This window comes from Salvelinus namaycush, chromosome 6 (assembly GCF_016432855.1).
Source record: "Salvelinus namaycush isolate Seneca chromosome 6, SaNama_1.0, whole genome shotgun sequence".
Taxonomy (NCBI): Eukaryota; Metazoa; Chordata; class Actinopteri; order Salmoniformes; family Salmonidae; genus Salvelinus; species Salvelinus namaycush.
In genome coordinates this window covers 3,093,817-3,112,693 of record NC_052312.1, presented here as the reverse complement: position 1 = coordinate 3,112,693, position 18,877 = coordinate 3,093,817, and positions in this window count along the sequence as shown.

The following is an 18,877-nucleotide window of genomic DNA, read 5'->3' as shown; positions in this document are numbered from 1 at the left end:
GAGTACGAGGCAGTTTAATTTGGAGACCAATTTTCACTAAGTCGAAACAGCACCCCCTATATTCTCAAGAGGCTAAGCCTTGCTAATAATAGCCATGTTAAAGAGGGGGGGGGGTTGCTTTTGACACCCAGAGGAATACGTTCTGATCATGCAGCACAACAGGAGTAGACTGTACTGTATTCACACACACACACACACACACACACACACACACACACACACACACACACACACACACACACACACACACACACACACACACACACACACACACACACACACACACACACACACACAAATGCAAAATGTGTTACATTCACACACACATACATACACATACACATACACATACACATACACATACACATACACATACACATACACATACACATACACACACACAAATGCAAAATGTGTTACGTTGACACAGACACAAGCGCGTGCCCGCACACGCAAACACACACACACACACACACATGACATGGCCAGTGGCTCTCTAGGTCTACTGTATATCGTTGTAACCACCATCTTACCATATAGTCAAATGTTGAAGTTTGCATAAGGGTTGTATCCACAGCATTACTCAAAATTGAAGGATTTACATACACTCTTAGGAATAAGAGTTCCAAAAGGGTTCTTCGGCTGTCCCCATAGGAGAACCCTGTTTTGTTCCAGTTAGAACCATTTTTAATTCCAAGGTAGAACTCAAAAGGGTTCAACCTGGAACCAAAAAGGTTCTACCTGGAACCAAAAAGGTTCTACCTGGATCCAAAAAGGTTCTACCTGGAAACAATAAAGGTTTCTTCAAAGTGTTCTCCTATGGGGACAGCCAAATAACCCTTTTAGGTTCTAGGTAGCACCTTTTTTTTCCCCCGGAGTGCAATGTCACAAGAAATGTTTGCATATTATGTTTGCCTAAGTCCATTTGTTTTCCAGGAGAGGGAAGCATGTAGTCAAGCGGTAAAAGAGCATTGGGGCCAGTAACCAAACGTTCGTTGTTTTCGAAACCCTTGAGCCAACTAGGTGAAATAAAATTCTGTCGATGTGCCCTTGAGCAAGGCACTGAAACCTAATTGCTCCTCTCTGGAAAATAATGTCTGCTAAAAATGCACTCTATTTATGCCTGAAATGACATTTTACTCCTGGCAAGGTGATCAAAGACAACCGGAAGTGAGTGACATACTTATGCCCTCTACTTTTATCTGAAATTGTCTACAGGATTACCTTTTTCTTCCTGATTGTAGTTAGAATGGTTGGCACTGTTCCATTTGTTTATAGGGCTTAAGGACATCAGTTCTGTCCAGATAGGGCTGTTCTATTGTACTCAGAAAAGCTTTTTCAATAAAGACAGCGATCAGAAAATAATTTGAATATGGTATCTGGGTTCACACACACACACACACGTAGATTTGCACGCATTTGCGCGATTTCTGCACGATTTGCACATATACACGGGCACGCACACACACACACATAGACACACACACACACATAGTAACACACACGCACACACAAGTACATACTTACAATGCATACTTCATTTTGTTATACAATGTCCCATTTTGTGTCTGTAGTTAGATAACCTTGATACCTGCATAAGAGATGTCAAATCTGCCAACATTACACCTCTCATTTCTCCCCTCTCTGCCCCCACCTAGGCATTTTCATTTAGAAACATGTATCTGCAGTACAGTCTGTTCTGTTCCCAGAGTCAATGACACCTGCTCAATTCCCATAAATACAGCTGAATGGTCCACTGAGAGTCCACTGAGATGCACTAAGGCAGCCTACTGAATGGCACTAAGGCAGCCTACTGTTGATGTGCTGAATGGGATGGCAAGGTGAGAGATGGGCATAAAGTGTATCTCTGCCTGCCTGCCTGCATGCCGGTCTCCCTCCCTGCCTGTCTCCCTGCCTGCCTGTCTGTCTCCCTGCCTTCCTGCCTGTCTCCTTGCCTGCCTGCCTTCCTGTCTCCCTCCCTGTCTGTCTCCCTCCCTGCCTGTCTCCCTGCCTGTCTGTCTCCCTACCTTCCTGCCTGTCTCCTTGCCTGCCTTCCTGCCTGTCTCCCTCCCTGCCTCCCTGTCTGTATCCCTCCCTGCCTGTCTCCCTGCCTTCCTGCCTGTCTCCTTGCCTGCCTTCCTGTCTGTCTCCCTGCTGCCTGTCTGTCTCCCTGCCTTCCTGCCTGTCTCCCTCCCTGCCTCCCTGTCTGTATCCCTCCCTGCCTGTCTCCCTGCCTTCCTGCCTGTCTCCTTGCCTGCCTTCCTGTCTGTCTCCCTGCTGCCTGTCTGTCTCCCTGCCTTCCTGCCTGTCTCCTTGCCTGCCTGTCTGTCTGTCTGCCTGCCTGTCTGTCTCCCTGCCTGTCTCCTTGCCTGCCTGCCTTCCTGCCTGTCTCCCTGCTGCCTGTCTGTCTCCCTGCCTTCCTGCCTGTCTCCCTGCCTGCCTGCCTTCCTGCCTGTCTGCCTGTCTGTGTCCCTCCCTGCCTGCCTGTCTGTCTCCCTCCCTCCCTGCCTGCCTGTCTGTCTGCCTGGGTTATTTCCTCTGAACTCGACAAATCCAGAGGAAATTAGGTGTTTACTGTAAATGGGACACTTCAAATCTTTTCACTATTGATTCAATGAGTCTGGTTTGTAAACACACTCATTTTCCATCCGCTTTTTTTGTGCTCCGAACAGGTCCACCGTCAACACTCAATGGAATGGATGAATCCAGAAAGTATTGTATTTAGAAAATACAAACAAATCTTTGAATATTGCTCCACGTTCTTAACATAGAACGTCTGTAACCTTGAACATAACCATGGATTATTTCACCTAAGAACACAGTCTGTTTTCTCCATATTTTGCAAAGCAACTCAGATACGAGAGAAAATAGAATGTATCTGACACATACCCTCTGTCCGTGTTCCAGTTCTGAAATATGACTGTCAGAACCCTCGGTCCGTGTTCCAGTTCTGAAATATGACTGTCAGAACCCTCGGTCCGTGTTCCAGTTCTGAAATATGACTGTCAGAACCCTCGGTCCGTGTTCCAGTTCTGAAATATGACTGTCAGAACCCTCGGTCCGTGTTCCAGTTCTGAAATATGACTGTCAGAACCCTCGGTCCGTGTTCCAGTTCTGAAATATGACTGTCAGAAAGCAGACTTTGATACATGACAACCAAGCAATGAGTTCAGGCTTGGAATCAAGTCTTGCTGCGTTCGCATCAAAATGCCCAAAGTGGAGAGCGTGACTTGAGTTCATCAGGTGATGACATGTTATTGGCATGTTATTGGCATGTTATGACATGTTATTGGCATGTGTTGACTGCTGGAGGTGTCATAGCACAGTTAAAATGTATTGTCAAAGCCCTATTCAAAGCCTAAGTAAATATACTTATTCTCTAAAGGTGTGTAGATGGAAGAAATCTATTTTATAAAAATATATGCAGAATATGAGATGATATGGATTGATAAGAAACGAGTCTGTGAGATGATGAGTGTCTTCTCCTTGGTGGAACTGACATATTTTAATATTAAGCCAAAAATTGAGATGAATGTCAAAGTCCGCTATTTACAATGGACCCCTGTGAGTTCAGAATTGGCTTGATCCTAACTCACAGCGAAGCTCCACCACTTCGGGCAAGCCGGATTCTGATCCACCAGTTCAACTCAGCGACTTTTTTAATACACCTACCGCGTGTATGATTGCTTTAATGTCAGTCCCTCTTCCAAGTGTATTTTCTAGTAGAGGAATAAGATCTGTGAAATAGAGAAGCACTAGGAACCATTTCCAATTTGAATTAGCGGTCTTTGTAACATTAACAGACACAAACTCAGACCAGCCTTATCCCTCTAAAGCTTGAATTAACAGCCTATTGGTTTCAAAAATATCAAAAGTTTGGGTGAAACTGTGTCATTGTGCCTCCCTGTCTGTGATGGAGCAAGATTCTGTATGAAGAGTGTGTGTGTGTGCGAACTGTGTGTGTGTGTGTGTGTGCGAACTGTGAGTGTGTGTGTGCGAACAGTGTGTGTGTGTGCGAACAGTGTGTGTGTGTGTGTGTGTGTGTGCGAACAGTGTGTGTGTGTGTGTGCGAACTGTGTGTGTGTGTGTGCGAACAGTGTGTGTGTGTGTATGCGAACAGTGTGTGTGTGTGTGTGTGTGTGCGAACAGTGTGTGTGTGTGTGTGCGAACAGTGTGTGTGTGTGTGTGTGTGTGTGTGTGTGTGTGCGTGCGAACAGTGTATTTGTGTGTGCGTCTGAACAGTGTGTGTGTCCTTCCTTGTGTGTGTTAGTGTGTGTCCACACTGCGGTGTTCAATAACACACTCTCACACTCCATATAAATCAGATATAATGCCAAGAATGTGACGTCAGGTCGTCGACATTAGCAGAGACAGGGCTTTACAAATCGCTGCAAATCTCGGGGATGTTGGATTTTCCCTCCCTAGCTGCTGCTGCTTCTCCTGCAAATAATTGCCCTGCGTGTAGCCGGTCTGGAATGGAGAGGAATGAACATACATTAGCGGATTATACCCTAATCTCAATGTAGCACTTCACATTTCTGTCAGTGGAACACATTCAGCTGAGGGAAGCGGTATGCACGACCGCTGATCTGTCTGTTTCTCTCTTCCCTTCTCTCTCTGAAATGCTGCAGTGATGATGATGATGATGATGATGATGATGAAGAGTACTATCTCCTGGAGAATGAGGTCATCCAACGCTGATCAGCTCAAATCTCAATAAACTATTTCCTGAAACTGGTTCAATGAAAATTAGGTAATGCCACTATATGGTCCTGTTAGATGGGATGAGAGATATGTTTTCTACATGCAAGAATAAGGAGATTGAGGTAATGCCACTATATGGTCCTGTTAGATGGGATGAGAGATATGTTTTCTACATGCAAGAATAAGGAGATTGAGGTAATGCCACTATATGGTCCTGTTAGATGGGATGAGAGGGTTAGGGTTAGGGTTAGGGTTAGGGTTATGTTATGTTATATATGTTTTCTACATGAGAGAATAAGGAGATTGAGGTAATGCCACTATATGGTCCTGTTAGATGGGATGAGAGATATGTTTTCTACATGAGAGAATAAGGAGATTGAGGTAATGCCAATTTATGGTCCTGTTAGATGGGATGAGAGATATGTTTTCTACATCAAGAATAAGGAGATTGAGGTAATGCCACTATATGGTCCTGTTAGATGGGATGAGAGATATGTTTTCTACATCAAGAATAAGGAGATTGAGGTAAAAAGAAAAACGGTATATAATTTATTAAGCACTTCCTGCAACTTTCAGAAATGTGTTACTTTCAGACGGTAGATGTAGAGATCTGTCTATTCTATTCCTGGAGACAGCCGACCCGGTTTCCCATTCACCTGGATGGATCATCATCCCAATCAATGCCTCTTCCAATCAGCCAGCGGTGCAAGACAAACACGACTCTGAAGCTGCGTCGTCCATCTGCTACCAGTCTATGTCAAACAGAGAGAGAGAGAGAGAGAGAGAGAGAGAGAGAGAGAGAGAGACGTGACACATTGTTCCACGTCTATTCATAATGACATCTGTTCCCGTGACAACTGTGCTAATTTATTCGGGGAGTTCACGATTCAAATGGAGTTTGTTTTCAACAATTCTTCTGATGAAGGTGCATTTGAAACATGATGAAACACGCATTACATCTCATCCTGTTCAGCGGCCTATATCAAACAGGGACCGGATGGTTGTAGGATCAAAATTGATAGGGACTGATTGCAGTTGTGGGCGACGACACTGATAAGATGATAGGCTGAGATGGCCAACCCATAAAGGATCGATGAGGCACATGGTAATGCATCTCTAGAATATAACCTTTAGTCACAGGAAATCAATGGATTCCCTTGGAAGCCACACCGGGTGGCTGGGAATGTGGTTGGATATTGTGAACCCTTGCAAGGTAATACCATATATGTGAGTTTTGAAGAATTCTGATATTGTCAAATATGTATACTTTTAGGGAATGTGTATACCACATCAAGATTGTCATTATTGAGAGATCATATGATGATACTTCAGTCTTTTAATTTATACTTTCTACTTTTTGATTTCATACTTCTTTTCATAAGTCTATCTAATTATTTTCAAAACGTCTGTAGGATTAATTTACCTTCCATATATTTAGTGTTATAGCCTAACTTTAGCGTTTCAGGCTGAAAGTTCTGCTTAGAACCTGTCAGATGAATGAATAGTTTATTGAAGGTGACTGCTGACATTGAGTGAAGGCCTAGAGGCCTAAACATTGAATACACTGAGATAAAGAAAGAAATCATTTTAGTTGTTCTCCTTTTACCTCGGCCAGTTGAATCAGGGTGTAGCAAAACCCTATTCTCTACCTCGTGTAATTAGTGTTCAGTACTGTCTGGTCTCTGGTCTCTCGGGTAATTAGTGTTCAGTACTGTCTGGTCTCTGGTCTCTCGGGTAATTAGTGTTCAGTACTGTCTGGTCTCTGGTCTCGCTCTGTAGCCCTGACCATACAGAGCTCTTTTATTATGACCTGTCCTGCTGACCAGAGGAACATGGAGAACCTTATAATACCTCCTCCCAAAATCCCTACTCACCTTTTCCCGTTTACCTATTCTCAGACAGGCCCTACCCTGACCCCTGACCCCTGAAGTCTCCTCTAGTCTAAGGTAGGACTAGTACTGGTGCTTCATCCTTAGGAGGAAATGACTGTATGAGAATCCACTGGACAAAAAAAAACAGAAGGTAGTCCAGAGAGAATGAAAAGTGGTAATGTAGCCTGAGTTGAAATACCTAGAGGAATGGATTGGTGTGCACCATTAGATATAACTATTTTAATTCGTATTTTATCTCGCCTTCCGCCTGGTGTTGTCCCTGGAGTTACGGCAGGAAGAGGCGATGTTAAGTCAGGCTATTGATGTTTTTTCAGACATCAGAGTATTGGCATGATGGGAATGCATACCGAGAAGGAATGTCATTGATTGATCCATAGATGTCCCCCCGACCTATACGGAATAGCGATCATCATCCCCCTTGATTCAGTTTACCGCCCTATGAACCGTTGAGTAAAAATTGGTTTTAATTGGTATGTACCTGCATGATTACAATCAATACACATGCATGCTGAGGACGAAGAAGGGGGAAAAAAGTGTCCCTCACTCAGACCTTTTTTTTCTCAAGATTATCTCTCGAAAAATGCAAGTCCCTGTGAGTATAGATGACTTTAAAGAGATTAGCCTGAATCCACACCACGGTTGTCTGTAAAAAAAATATATATAAAAATAATAAAATACGTTTTCAAAAAACTAAAGCTCAGTATCTGTGCGTTAGGAAGCAAGCCAAGTCTTTGAACGTCATTCCAAGTTGCCGTTGGCTGAAGAGGCGGGTGGGTCAATCAGCAGCAGAGCTTGTTGTTACAGGATTATAGGGGGCTATTGGAGAGTTTATCTCCCTCCTGGTCCATCCTGGGCACCCCATTGATTGTGACTCCATTTTGTTTCAATTCATCTTTTATGGCTTAAGCCTGTGGCTGTGTCCGCCCTGGGTGCCAAATTCTGAATTCTGAGCGTCATGCCTACTGCCAGGGTGAAACATGGAGGAACATGACTACTGCCAGGGTGAAACATGGAGGAACATGACTACTGCCAGGGTGAAACATGAACATGGCTACTGACAGGGTGAAACATGGAGGAACATGACTACTGCCAGGGAGAAACATGGAGGAACATGACTACTGCCAGGGTGAAACATGGAGGAACATGACTACTGCCAGGGTGAAACATGGAGGAACATGACTACTGCCAGGGTGAAACATGGAGGAACATGACTACTGCCAGGGTGAAACATGGAGGAACATGACTACTGCCAGGGTGAAACATGGAGGAACATGACTACTGCCAGGGTGAAACATGGAGGAACATGACTACTGCCAGGGTGAAACATGAACATGGCTACTGCCAGGGTGAAACATGGAGGAACATGACTACTGACAGGGTGAAACATGGAGGAACATGACTACTGCCAGGGTGAAACATGAACATGGCTACTGCCAGGGTGAAACATGGAGGAACATGACTACTGACAGGGTGAAACATGGAGGAACATGACTACTGACAGGGTGAAACATGGAGGAACATGACTACTGCCACGGTGAAACATGAACATGGCTACTGCCAGGGAGAAACATGGAGGAACATGACTACTGCCAGGGTGAAACATGAACATGGCTACTGCCAGGGTGAAACATGGAGGAACATGACTACTGCCAGGGTGAAACATGGAGGAACATGACTACTGCCAGGGTGAAACATGGAGGAACATGACTACTGCCAGGGAGAAACATGGAGGAACATGACTACTGCCAGGGTGAAACATGGAGGAACATGACTACTGCCAGGGTGAAACATGGAGGAACATGACTACTGCCAGGGAGAAACATGGACATGACTACTGCCAGGGTGAAACATGGAGGAACATGACTACTGCCAGGGTGAAACATGGAGGAACATGACTACTGCCAGGGAGAAACATGGAGGAACATGACTACTGCCAGGGTGAAACATGGAGGAACATGACTACTGCCAGGGTGAAACATGGAGGAACATGACTACTGCTAGGGAGAAACATGGACATGACTACTGCCAGGGTGAAACATGGAGGAACATGACTACTGCCAGGGTGAAACATGGAGGAACATGACTACTGCCAGGGTGAAACATGGACATGACTACTGCCAGGGTGAAACATGGAGGAACATGACTACTGCCAGGGTGAAACATGGAGGAACATGACTACTGCCAGGGAGAAACATGGAGGAACATGACTACTGCCAGGGTGAAACATGGAGGAACATGACTACTGCCAGGGTGAAACATGGAGGAACATGACTACTGCCAGGGAGAAACATGGACATGACTACTGCCAGGGTGAAACATGGAGGAACATGACTACTGCCAGGGTGAAACATGGAGGAACATGACTACTGCCAGGGAGAAACATGGAGGAACATGACTACTGCCAGGGTGAAACATGGAGGAACATGACTACTGCCAGGGTGAAACATGGAGGAACATGACTACTGCCAGGGTAAAACATGGAGGAACATGGCTGCTGCCACGGTGAAACATGGAGGAACATGACTACTGCCAGGGTGAAACATGGAGGAACATGACTACTGCCAGGGTGAAACATGGACATGACTACTGCCAGGGTGAAACATGGAGGAACATGACTACTGCCAGGATAAAACATGGAGGAACATGGCTGCTGCCACGGTGAAACATGGAGGAACATGACTACTGCCAGGGTGAAACATGGAGGAACATGACTACTGGCAGGGAGAAACATGGAGGAACATGACTACTGCCATGGTGAAACATGGACATGACTACTGCCAGGGTGAAACATGGAGGAACATGACTACTGCCAGGGTAAAACATGGAGGAACATGGCTGCTGCCACGGTGAAACATGGAGGAACATGACTACTGCCAGGGTGAAACATGGAGGAACATGACTACTGCCAGGGTAAAACATGGACATGACTACTGCCAGGGTGAAACATGGAGGAACATGACTACTGCCAGGGTGAAACATGGAGGAACATGACTACTGCCAGGGTGAAACATGGAGGAACATGACTACTGCCAGGGTGAAACATGGAGGAACATGACTACTGCCAGGGTGAAACATGGAGGAACATGACTACTGCCAGGGTGAAACATGGAGGAACATGACTACTGCCAGGGTGAAACATGGAGGAACATGACTACTGCCAGGGTGAAACATGGAGGAACATGACTACTGCCAGGGTGAAACATGGAGGAACATGACTACTGCATGGTGAAACATGGAGGAACATGACTACTGCCAGGGTGAAACATGGAGGAACATGACTACTGCCAGGGTGAAACATGGAGGAACATGACTACTGCCAGGGTAAAACATGGAGGAACATGGCTGCTGCCACGGTGAAACATGGAGGAACATGACTACTGCCAGGGTGAAACATGGAGGAACATGACTACTGGCAGGGAGAAACATGGAGGAACATGACTACTGCCAGGGTGAAACATGGACATGACTACTGCCAGGGTGAAACATGGAGGAACATGACTACTGCCAGGATAAAACATGGAGGAACATGGCTGCTGCCACGGTGAAACATGGAGGAACATGACTACTGCCAGGGTGAAACATGGAAGAACATGACTACTGCCAGGGTAAAACATGGACATGACTACTGCCAGGGTGAAACATGGAGGAACATGACTACTGCCAGGGAGAAACATGGAGGAACATGACTACTGCCAGGGTGAAACATGGAGGAACATGACTACTGCCAGGGTGAAACATGGAGGAACATGACTACTGCCAGGGTGAAACATGGAAGAGCATGACTACTGCCAGGGTGAAACATGGAGGAACATGACTACTGCCAGGGTGAAACATGGAGGAACATGACTACTGACACGGTGAAACATGGAGGAACATGACTACTGCCAGGGAGAAACATGGAGGAACATGACTACTGCCAGGGTGAAACATGGAGGAACATGACTACTGCCAGGGTGAAACATGGAGGAACATGACTACTGCCAGGGTGAAACATGGAGGAACATGACTACTGCCAGGGTGAAACATGGAGGAACATGACTACTGCCAGGGTGAAACATGGAGGAACATGACTACTGACAGGGTGAAACATGGAGGAACATGACTACTGCCAGGGTGAAACATGGAGGAACATGACTACTGCCAGGGAGAAACATGGAAGAACATGACTACTGACAGGGTGAAACATGGAGGAACATGACTACTGACAGGGTGAAACATGGAGGAACATGACTACTGCCAGGGTGAAACATGGAGGAACATGACTACTGCCAGGGTGAAACATGGAGGAACATGACTACTGCCAGGGTGAAACATGGAGGAACATGACTACTGCCAGGGTGAAACATGGAGGAACATGACTACTGCCAGGGTGAAACATGGAGGAACATGACTACTGCCAGGGAGAAACATGGAGGAACATGACTACTGCCAGGTTGAAACATGACTAAGGGAAAGGGGGATACCTAGTCACTGGAGGAACTGAATGCAGGGGGTTAACTGCCTTGCTCAGGGGCAGAACGGCAGATGTTTACCTTGTCAGCTCAGGGATTTGATCCAGCAACCTTTTGGTTACTGGCCCAACACTCTAACCACTAGGCTACCTGCCAGGGTGAAACATGGAGGAGTACCTCATAGGAGGCTATGTTTCGGCACTAAAGGTTGATATGGGAACAGGACTCCGGCGGGTCTTGCGGGTTCTGTGGGATTCTGGCAGGAATGGGAGTCAAGTTCTAGAGTCAAGTTCGGGACAGAACATGATCAGTCTACAGGAACAGGCAGTAAGGGAATCATTTTTTGAGGCGTAAATATGTCATGTGTGGGGAACTTAATAAAAAAAAAAACAGTTTAGTCTAGGCATAATATAGTTCACTTAAAAATCGGCTCACTTGCTTCTCGCTCCAGTTGTTGCCAGTCACTCGGCGACCTCAGAGTCAGATAACAACCTACGTCAGTAAGCGAAACGATGAAGCATTCAAGGAATTGCAATGTCTTGTTGGAGCCAAGGACCCATCACTAGCATTAACATTAGAGGAAAGGTAAGAGTGATGTTTTAGCTACATTTGTCTTTGACAAGGAAGGAACCAATTACCCAGCTAAAAAGGCTACCAACCAGAGAACGGCCTGAAGCCGCTTAGCTGCTCTCGATGTTTCGACCAGAAGCGGTGGGCGTAGTCGTTAATCTATACATTAAGTAAATACATTTAGAAAATGTTATAAAACAATGTATTATTAGCTAGCTAGCTAGCTATCTACAGCAGGCCACTATGTGTAAGCTGCTTGTTACTGTAGCTCGTTAGCTAGCCAACTTTACATACTCTCGCTACGTGAACTAGAATCAGCTAGTTAACTTCATATTAGCTTGTTATCTTGATGTAGGCCTATTTATCGTTGTAATTGAAAAACTTTATGCTCCAAATTAATTTGTAGATGACAGCAATGGAATAGGCTGAAAGTATTTTCTGCTCCAGCTGTCAGAATAGGGAGTATAGGTGGTGGGATGACATTATGAAAATGTTCTCCAGTTTTAGTCCCTAGAGAGGAAAACTATGCAGACAGACACAGAGAGATAATAGTCAGGGCTGTCTAACTGTAATCAAATGAAACCTGTTTCTTTGTGGTGTCTCTCATCAGATATGGAGAGCTGTGGAAAGCCTGTCTGCAGATGAAGAGGTCCCTGTGAAGGTCCCACAAGACTGCTGGCACATCCTTCTATACCAGGGGTTGTATGTGTACTGCTATTAGCACATGTAGTGTACAACAATACCGTTTTAAAAGTCACACACAATGTAGGCTACAAACGTAGTACAACTGTAGCAGGACAATCCTTCTCCTGGAGGTGTACAGCTTCTGTTCCACCCCAGGGATAACACACCTGATTGAAGTAATAAGGTGATAATACTGTGTATTGTTGTTGGGCTGGAAGTAGAAGTCTGCTCACCCAGTGGATCAGGGAGTGGAGTAAGGTTGGTGTAGGGAGCATTGTAATTCTATCTCGTTTATGTGCCTGAGAATGGTTTTAGAATACAGAGACAAAATCAGAAGGTCAAGGGCATGGAGGATTGCAGAGATGTTGATGGTGGGTAAAGACAGATTTGCACGACAATGTTTGCAAGTCAAAACCACATTTTCCTTTGCCCAAAGTACCCATCCATGTGTATGTAGGCCTCTGTATTTTACAGGAAGTGAGCTAATCATCAATGTCACGACACCAGTATAATGAAAGAGCTATGAGCCATAATATACTATATGAGAATCGTAACATCAAGGTACCATATTACAATTGGTAGCATATTACAATGCCATAATGTGTGTTACTGGGGATTTCTGTCCTTTGGTGCGCACATTTCACAATTTAATTTACTTAACACGTTCACAAATGGTGGCTTTGATCACAGTTGAGGTTGCTTGATGTTCATAGCTAGCAGCATAAGCAAACATTGTAGTACAAATCTCTGTTCACCCAACAACCAACCATCTCTACAATCCTCCTCCATACCATTGACCTTATGATTTTGTCTCTGTATTCTAGCAATGCCAAAATCATATAGAATTGGAAAACCAGACACAGTGATGATTTGATTTGCTCCATTTCTATTGGTTGTGCTTGCGCGGAACTAATAACACGCGGAACTATGTTTCACAAATGGAAGATTTTCAGGAAAATATCTGCTACTCACCCGTTTGGTTAACGGCAGTGGTGGCACTGTGGAATTTGCATAAAGTAGAGCAGAGTTGAACTTTTCCTATCACTCTGCTAGCAGGGTTTGCACCGCTCCCCTTCCCACAATCCCCTGCTCATTGCTCCGCGTGCTCCTGTTGAAAATGAAATGGGGAAGGAACAACATCTGGCAAATTGCGGAAGTGGTGGGCACCCTATATCACAAGTCCAATTGTTTGAGTATTTAACTAAACCCAAGCCATCTGAGGTGAAGTGGTGGGCACCCTATATCACAAGTCCAATTGTTTGAGTATTTAACTAAACCCAAGCCATCTGAGGTGAAGTGGTGGGCAACCTATATCACAAGTCCAATTGTTTGAGTATTTAACTAAACCCAAGCCATCTGAGGTGAAGTGGAATAGAAATAGATTGCTTTATGGAGTACTGTCTCTCAGGTTGTAAATGTTCATGGGTTGTTAATGTTCATGTGTGTGCAGTGCTCAGCTGTAGGCTACATATTTCTGCTGGTGCTGTGCTGAGCAGACCATCCTGCTGTCTCTGTCCTCATCCTTCAGCCTTAATCATGCTACATGTAGGTCAATTAGAATACCCTCTTATCCAGAGAGACTTGGTTCTACAGTCAGTGCATTTAACTAAAATAGTTAAGACAACCACATCACAGTCGCATATTGCATTACTGAAATTATTTTCAATACCTCCTAAACAAACACAATAGCCTACATATTTCTGCACGCAAAAATGAGCACGGGACAGGAGTGATTTTTATAGGGTAGGGACAGGAAAGTTCTGAGGTTATTAGAACTCCTGTGGGATCAGGAAAAGACTGGACAGGAATTAATTTTCACTCTTGTCAACCTTTATTCTGAGCTTGGTTCTGAGCTTGGTGTTTCAAAAACTTGTATTTCATTTTTTGATCACCGGTCTGGTCACATTGAGAGTCAGTGAGAGGGTGGAAAAAGGTACAGAACACAATCGACAACTGTTCTCTTCACATGGTTTCCTTCCTGTTTTCCTTTCGGATGCTAGGCTAGCCCCTTGGTGACTCTTCGACGTGCCAGCAGCCCTCTCCTCATAACACCCTCACCCCTTTTCAAAAACCCCATCATCCCTCCTCACAACCCCATTACTCCTTCACCCCCATTGCTCTGATAGCAACTGCCTTCCATCTTGGCCGTGTCTCCAGGACAAACCTTTCAATTCCTCCCAGCATCTGGATGACGCTCATGCCGTGTGAAGGTTGTGTAGACAGTGCAGTGGGGGAGGGGGGGAGTGTGTGTGTGTGTGTGTGTCTGTGTGGAGGCGGGGGGGGGGGGGGGGGGGGGGGGGTTCTCTTACCCTCCCAGGGCTCCTCCTTGTTAGCCTTTCCCCGGTTAGACAATGCTCTGATTAAACATGACAGGACAGGCATTTTTTGCCTTGTTTGGGCTAAAGCCTCAAAACGCTACAGCTGTGTTTTGTACTGGAACTAAGAGTTGCTTTGAGAGTTGCTGCTGTGCTCTTGGGGGTACTGTAGGTGCTTTGTTTGTGTTTAAAATATCATATACTGGCCAAATACAGATAGGTGTGATATATGTTGAGGTTATACTGACCAGTAGAGGCAGGTGGGAGGAGCTATTGGAGGACGGGCTCATTGTAATGTCTGGAACGGAATTAACGGAATGGTATAAAACACATCACACATAGGGAAACCACATGTTTGACTCTGTTCCATGTATTCCATTCCAGCCATTACGACGAGCCCGTCCTCCTATTGCTCCTACCAGCCTCCACTGATACTGACATGATGTTATCCTTAACACCACTGACTAAAGGCTCGTAACGACTCTACATGTTCCCCGTGTGGCTGGGTTGGTATAGCAGGGCACTTGCAACGCCACGGTTATGGATTCAATTATAAATGGGGGACCAGTACAAACAAAATAGGATAATGTATGCACTCACTGCTGTATGTAGCTCTGTATAAATGGGTCTGCTAATGGATGTAAACGTATATGAGTGTGTAAAGATGTGCAACAATTGAAAAATATGATAGCTGAGACTTCGGCTGAAAGGTCTCCCAATGGCAAATGAAAGAACGGATTAACAGATGTGGGGATGAGCACTGGGAGTATATCAGTGGATTAACAGACATGGGGATGAGAACTGGGAGTATATCAGTGGATTAACAGACATGGGGATGAGCACTGGGAGTATTATAGCAGATTAACAGATGTGGGGATGAGCACTGGGAGTATATCAGTGAATTAACAGACATGGGGATGAGCACTGGGAGTATATCAGCGGATTAACAGACATGGGGATGAGCACTGGGAGTATATCAGTGGATTAACAGACATGGGGACGAGCACTGGGAGTATTATAGCAGATTAACAGACGTGGGGATGAGCACTGGGAGTATATCAGCGGATTAACAGACGTGGGGATGAGCACTGGGAGTATTATAGCTGATTAACAGACGCGGGGATGAGCACTGGGAGTATATCAGCGGATAAACAGACATGGGGATGAGCACTGGGAGTATTATAGTGGATTAACAGATAAGGGTATGAGCACTGGGAGTATATCAGTGGATTAACAGATGTGGGTATGAGCACTGGGAATATATCAGTGGATTAACAGACGTGGGGATGAGCACTGGGAGTATATCAGGAGATTAACAGACGTGGGGATGAGCACTGGGAGTATTATAGCGGATTAACAGACGCGGGGATGAGCACTGGGAGTATATCAGTGGATTAACAGACGTGGGGATGAACACTGGGAGTATTATAGCAGATTAACAGACGTGGGGATGAGCACTGGGAGTATTATAGCGGATTAACAGATGTGAGGATGAGCACTGGGAGTATTATAGCAGATTAACAGATGTGGGTAAGAGCACTGGGAGTATTATAGCGGATTAACAGACGCGGGGATGAGCACTGGGAGTATTATAGCAGATTAACAGACGCGGGGATGAGCACTGGGAGTATTATAGCAGATTTACAGACGCGGGGATGAGCACCGGGAGTATTATAGCGGATTAACAGACGCGGGGATGAGCACTGGGAGTATTATAGCAGATTAACAGACGCGGGGATGAGCACTGGGAGTATTATAGCGGATTAACAGACGTGGGGATGAGCACTGGGAGTATATCAACGGATTAACATACGTGGGGATGAGCACTGGAAGTATTATAGCGGATTAACAGACGTGGGGATGAGCACTGGGAGTATTATAGTGGATTAACAGACGTGGGGATGAGCACTGGGAGTATTATAGCAGATTAACAGATGTGGGGATGAGCACTGGGAGTATATCAGCGGATTAACATACTTGGGGATGAGCACTGGGAGTATTATAGCGGATTAACAGACGTGGGGATGAGCACTCGGAGTATTATAGCAGATTAACATACGTGGGGATGAGCACTGGGAGTATTATAGTGGATTAACAGACGTGGGGATGAGCACTGGGAGTATATCAGTGGATTAACAGACGTGGGGATGAGCACTGGGAGTATTATAGCGGATTAACAGACGTGTGGATGAGCACTGGGAGTATTATAGCAGATTAACAGACGTGGGGATGAGCACTGGGAGTATTATAGCGGATTAACAGACGTGGGGATGAGCACTGGGAGTATATCAGCGGATTAACAGACGTGGGGATGAGCACTGGGAGTATATCAGCGGATTAACAGACATGGGGATGAGCACTGGGAGTATTATAGCAGATTAACAGATGTTTAGATGAACACTGGGAGTATATCAGTGGATTAAAACCTTTTCTCAATAGGGGGGGCGCTATTTCCACTTTGTAAAAATTAGTTCCCAAATTAAACTGCCTCGTACTCAATTCTTGCTCGTACAATATGCATATTACTATTACTATTGGATAGAGAACACTCTCTAGTTTCTAAAACCGTTTGAATTATATCTGTGAGTAAAACAGAACTCATTTTGCAGCAAACTTCCTGTCAGGAAGTGAGAAATATAAAATCGAGGGCTCTGTTCCAGGGTCAGTTTATTAATTTGCATGGAATCTATGGGTGTACATGCACTGCATACGCCTTCCACTAGATGTCAGTAGGCAGTGAGAGTTGGAATGGGGTGTATAGCTAGATCTGAGGCCGAACAAGACCTCTTGGAACCGTGGGTCTGGTCTTTTCACCGTTTGGCTTGACGCAAGAGGGACCTCTGCATTGCGTTCAGAAAAGCTTTCGTTTTAGAAGTTAGATATATCCGGCTCTGATTTTATTTGATATATGTGTTAAAAACATCATAAACTAGTTATATTAAACCGAGTTATATCAGTTTATATCAGTTGATTGCGATTTTCGGTATTTTGTTTGTTATGCGTTCTGGTGAGTTGGGCACTTCCGTGCCGCATGGCCAGCTTTGTTAGCTAAATCGACAGATGAAGACGACATTCTACAACCGAACAACGATTATTCTGGAAAAAGGACACCTTGTACAAGATTCTGATGGAAGCTCATCAAATAGTAGGAACCATTTATGATATTATTTCGTATTTCTGTCGAAAATGTTTAGACTATATTCCGCCCAGATTTCGGGCGCTGTCTCGCTATAACGTAAGCTGTATGTCGTACTAAGGTTATTTTTTAAAAATCTAACACAGCGGTTGCATTAAGAACTAGTGTATCTTTCATTTGCTGTCCAACCTGTATTTTTTAGTAAAGTATATGATTAGTTATTTGATTAGATGATGTGAGTGTCAGAAATATATCCAGATTATTTTGTGCAGTTTGGCTAGTATTCACATTGTTCAACCACGAATTGTACCGCTAAATATGCACATTTTCGAACAAACCATATATGTATTGTGTAATATGATGTTATAGGACTGTCATCTGATGGAGTTTGAGAAGGTTAGTGAAAAAATTATATATTTTTTGCTGGTTTATTCACGATCGCTAACGTGCCTTGAATGAATGCGGTTGTGTGGTAGGCTATTGTAGTAAGCTAATATAATGCTATATTGTGTTTTCGCTGTAAAACACTTAAAAAATCTGAAATATTGGCTGGATTCACAAGATGTTTGTCTTTCATTTGAGGTACACCGTGTATTTTTCATAAATGTTTTATGATGAGTATTTAGGTATTTCACGTTGGTTTCTGTAGTTATTCTAGCTGCCTTGGTGAGACTTGTGATGGTGGTTGCAATGTAAAACTATGATTTATACCTGAAATATGCACATTTTTCGAACAAAACATATGCTATACAATAAATATGTTATCAGACTGTCATCTGATGAAGTTGTTTCTTGGTTAATGACTATTTATATCTTTATTTGGTCGAATTTGTGATAGCTACCTATGCAGTAAAAAAATGGTGAAAATATGCGGTTGGGTCTTTTGCTATCGTGGTTAACTAATGGAAATACATATTGTGTTTTCCCTGTAAAACATTTAAAAAATCGGAAATGATGGCTGGATTCACAAGATGTGTATCTTTCATCTGGTGTCTTGGACTTGTGATTTCATGATATTTAGATGCTAGTATTTACTTGTGGCGCTATGCTAGGCTATGCTAGTCAGCTTTTTTACTGATGAGGGTGCTCCCGGATCCGGGATAAGTACCAAGTAGAAGTTAACAG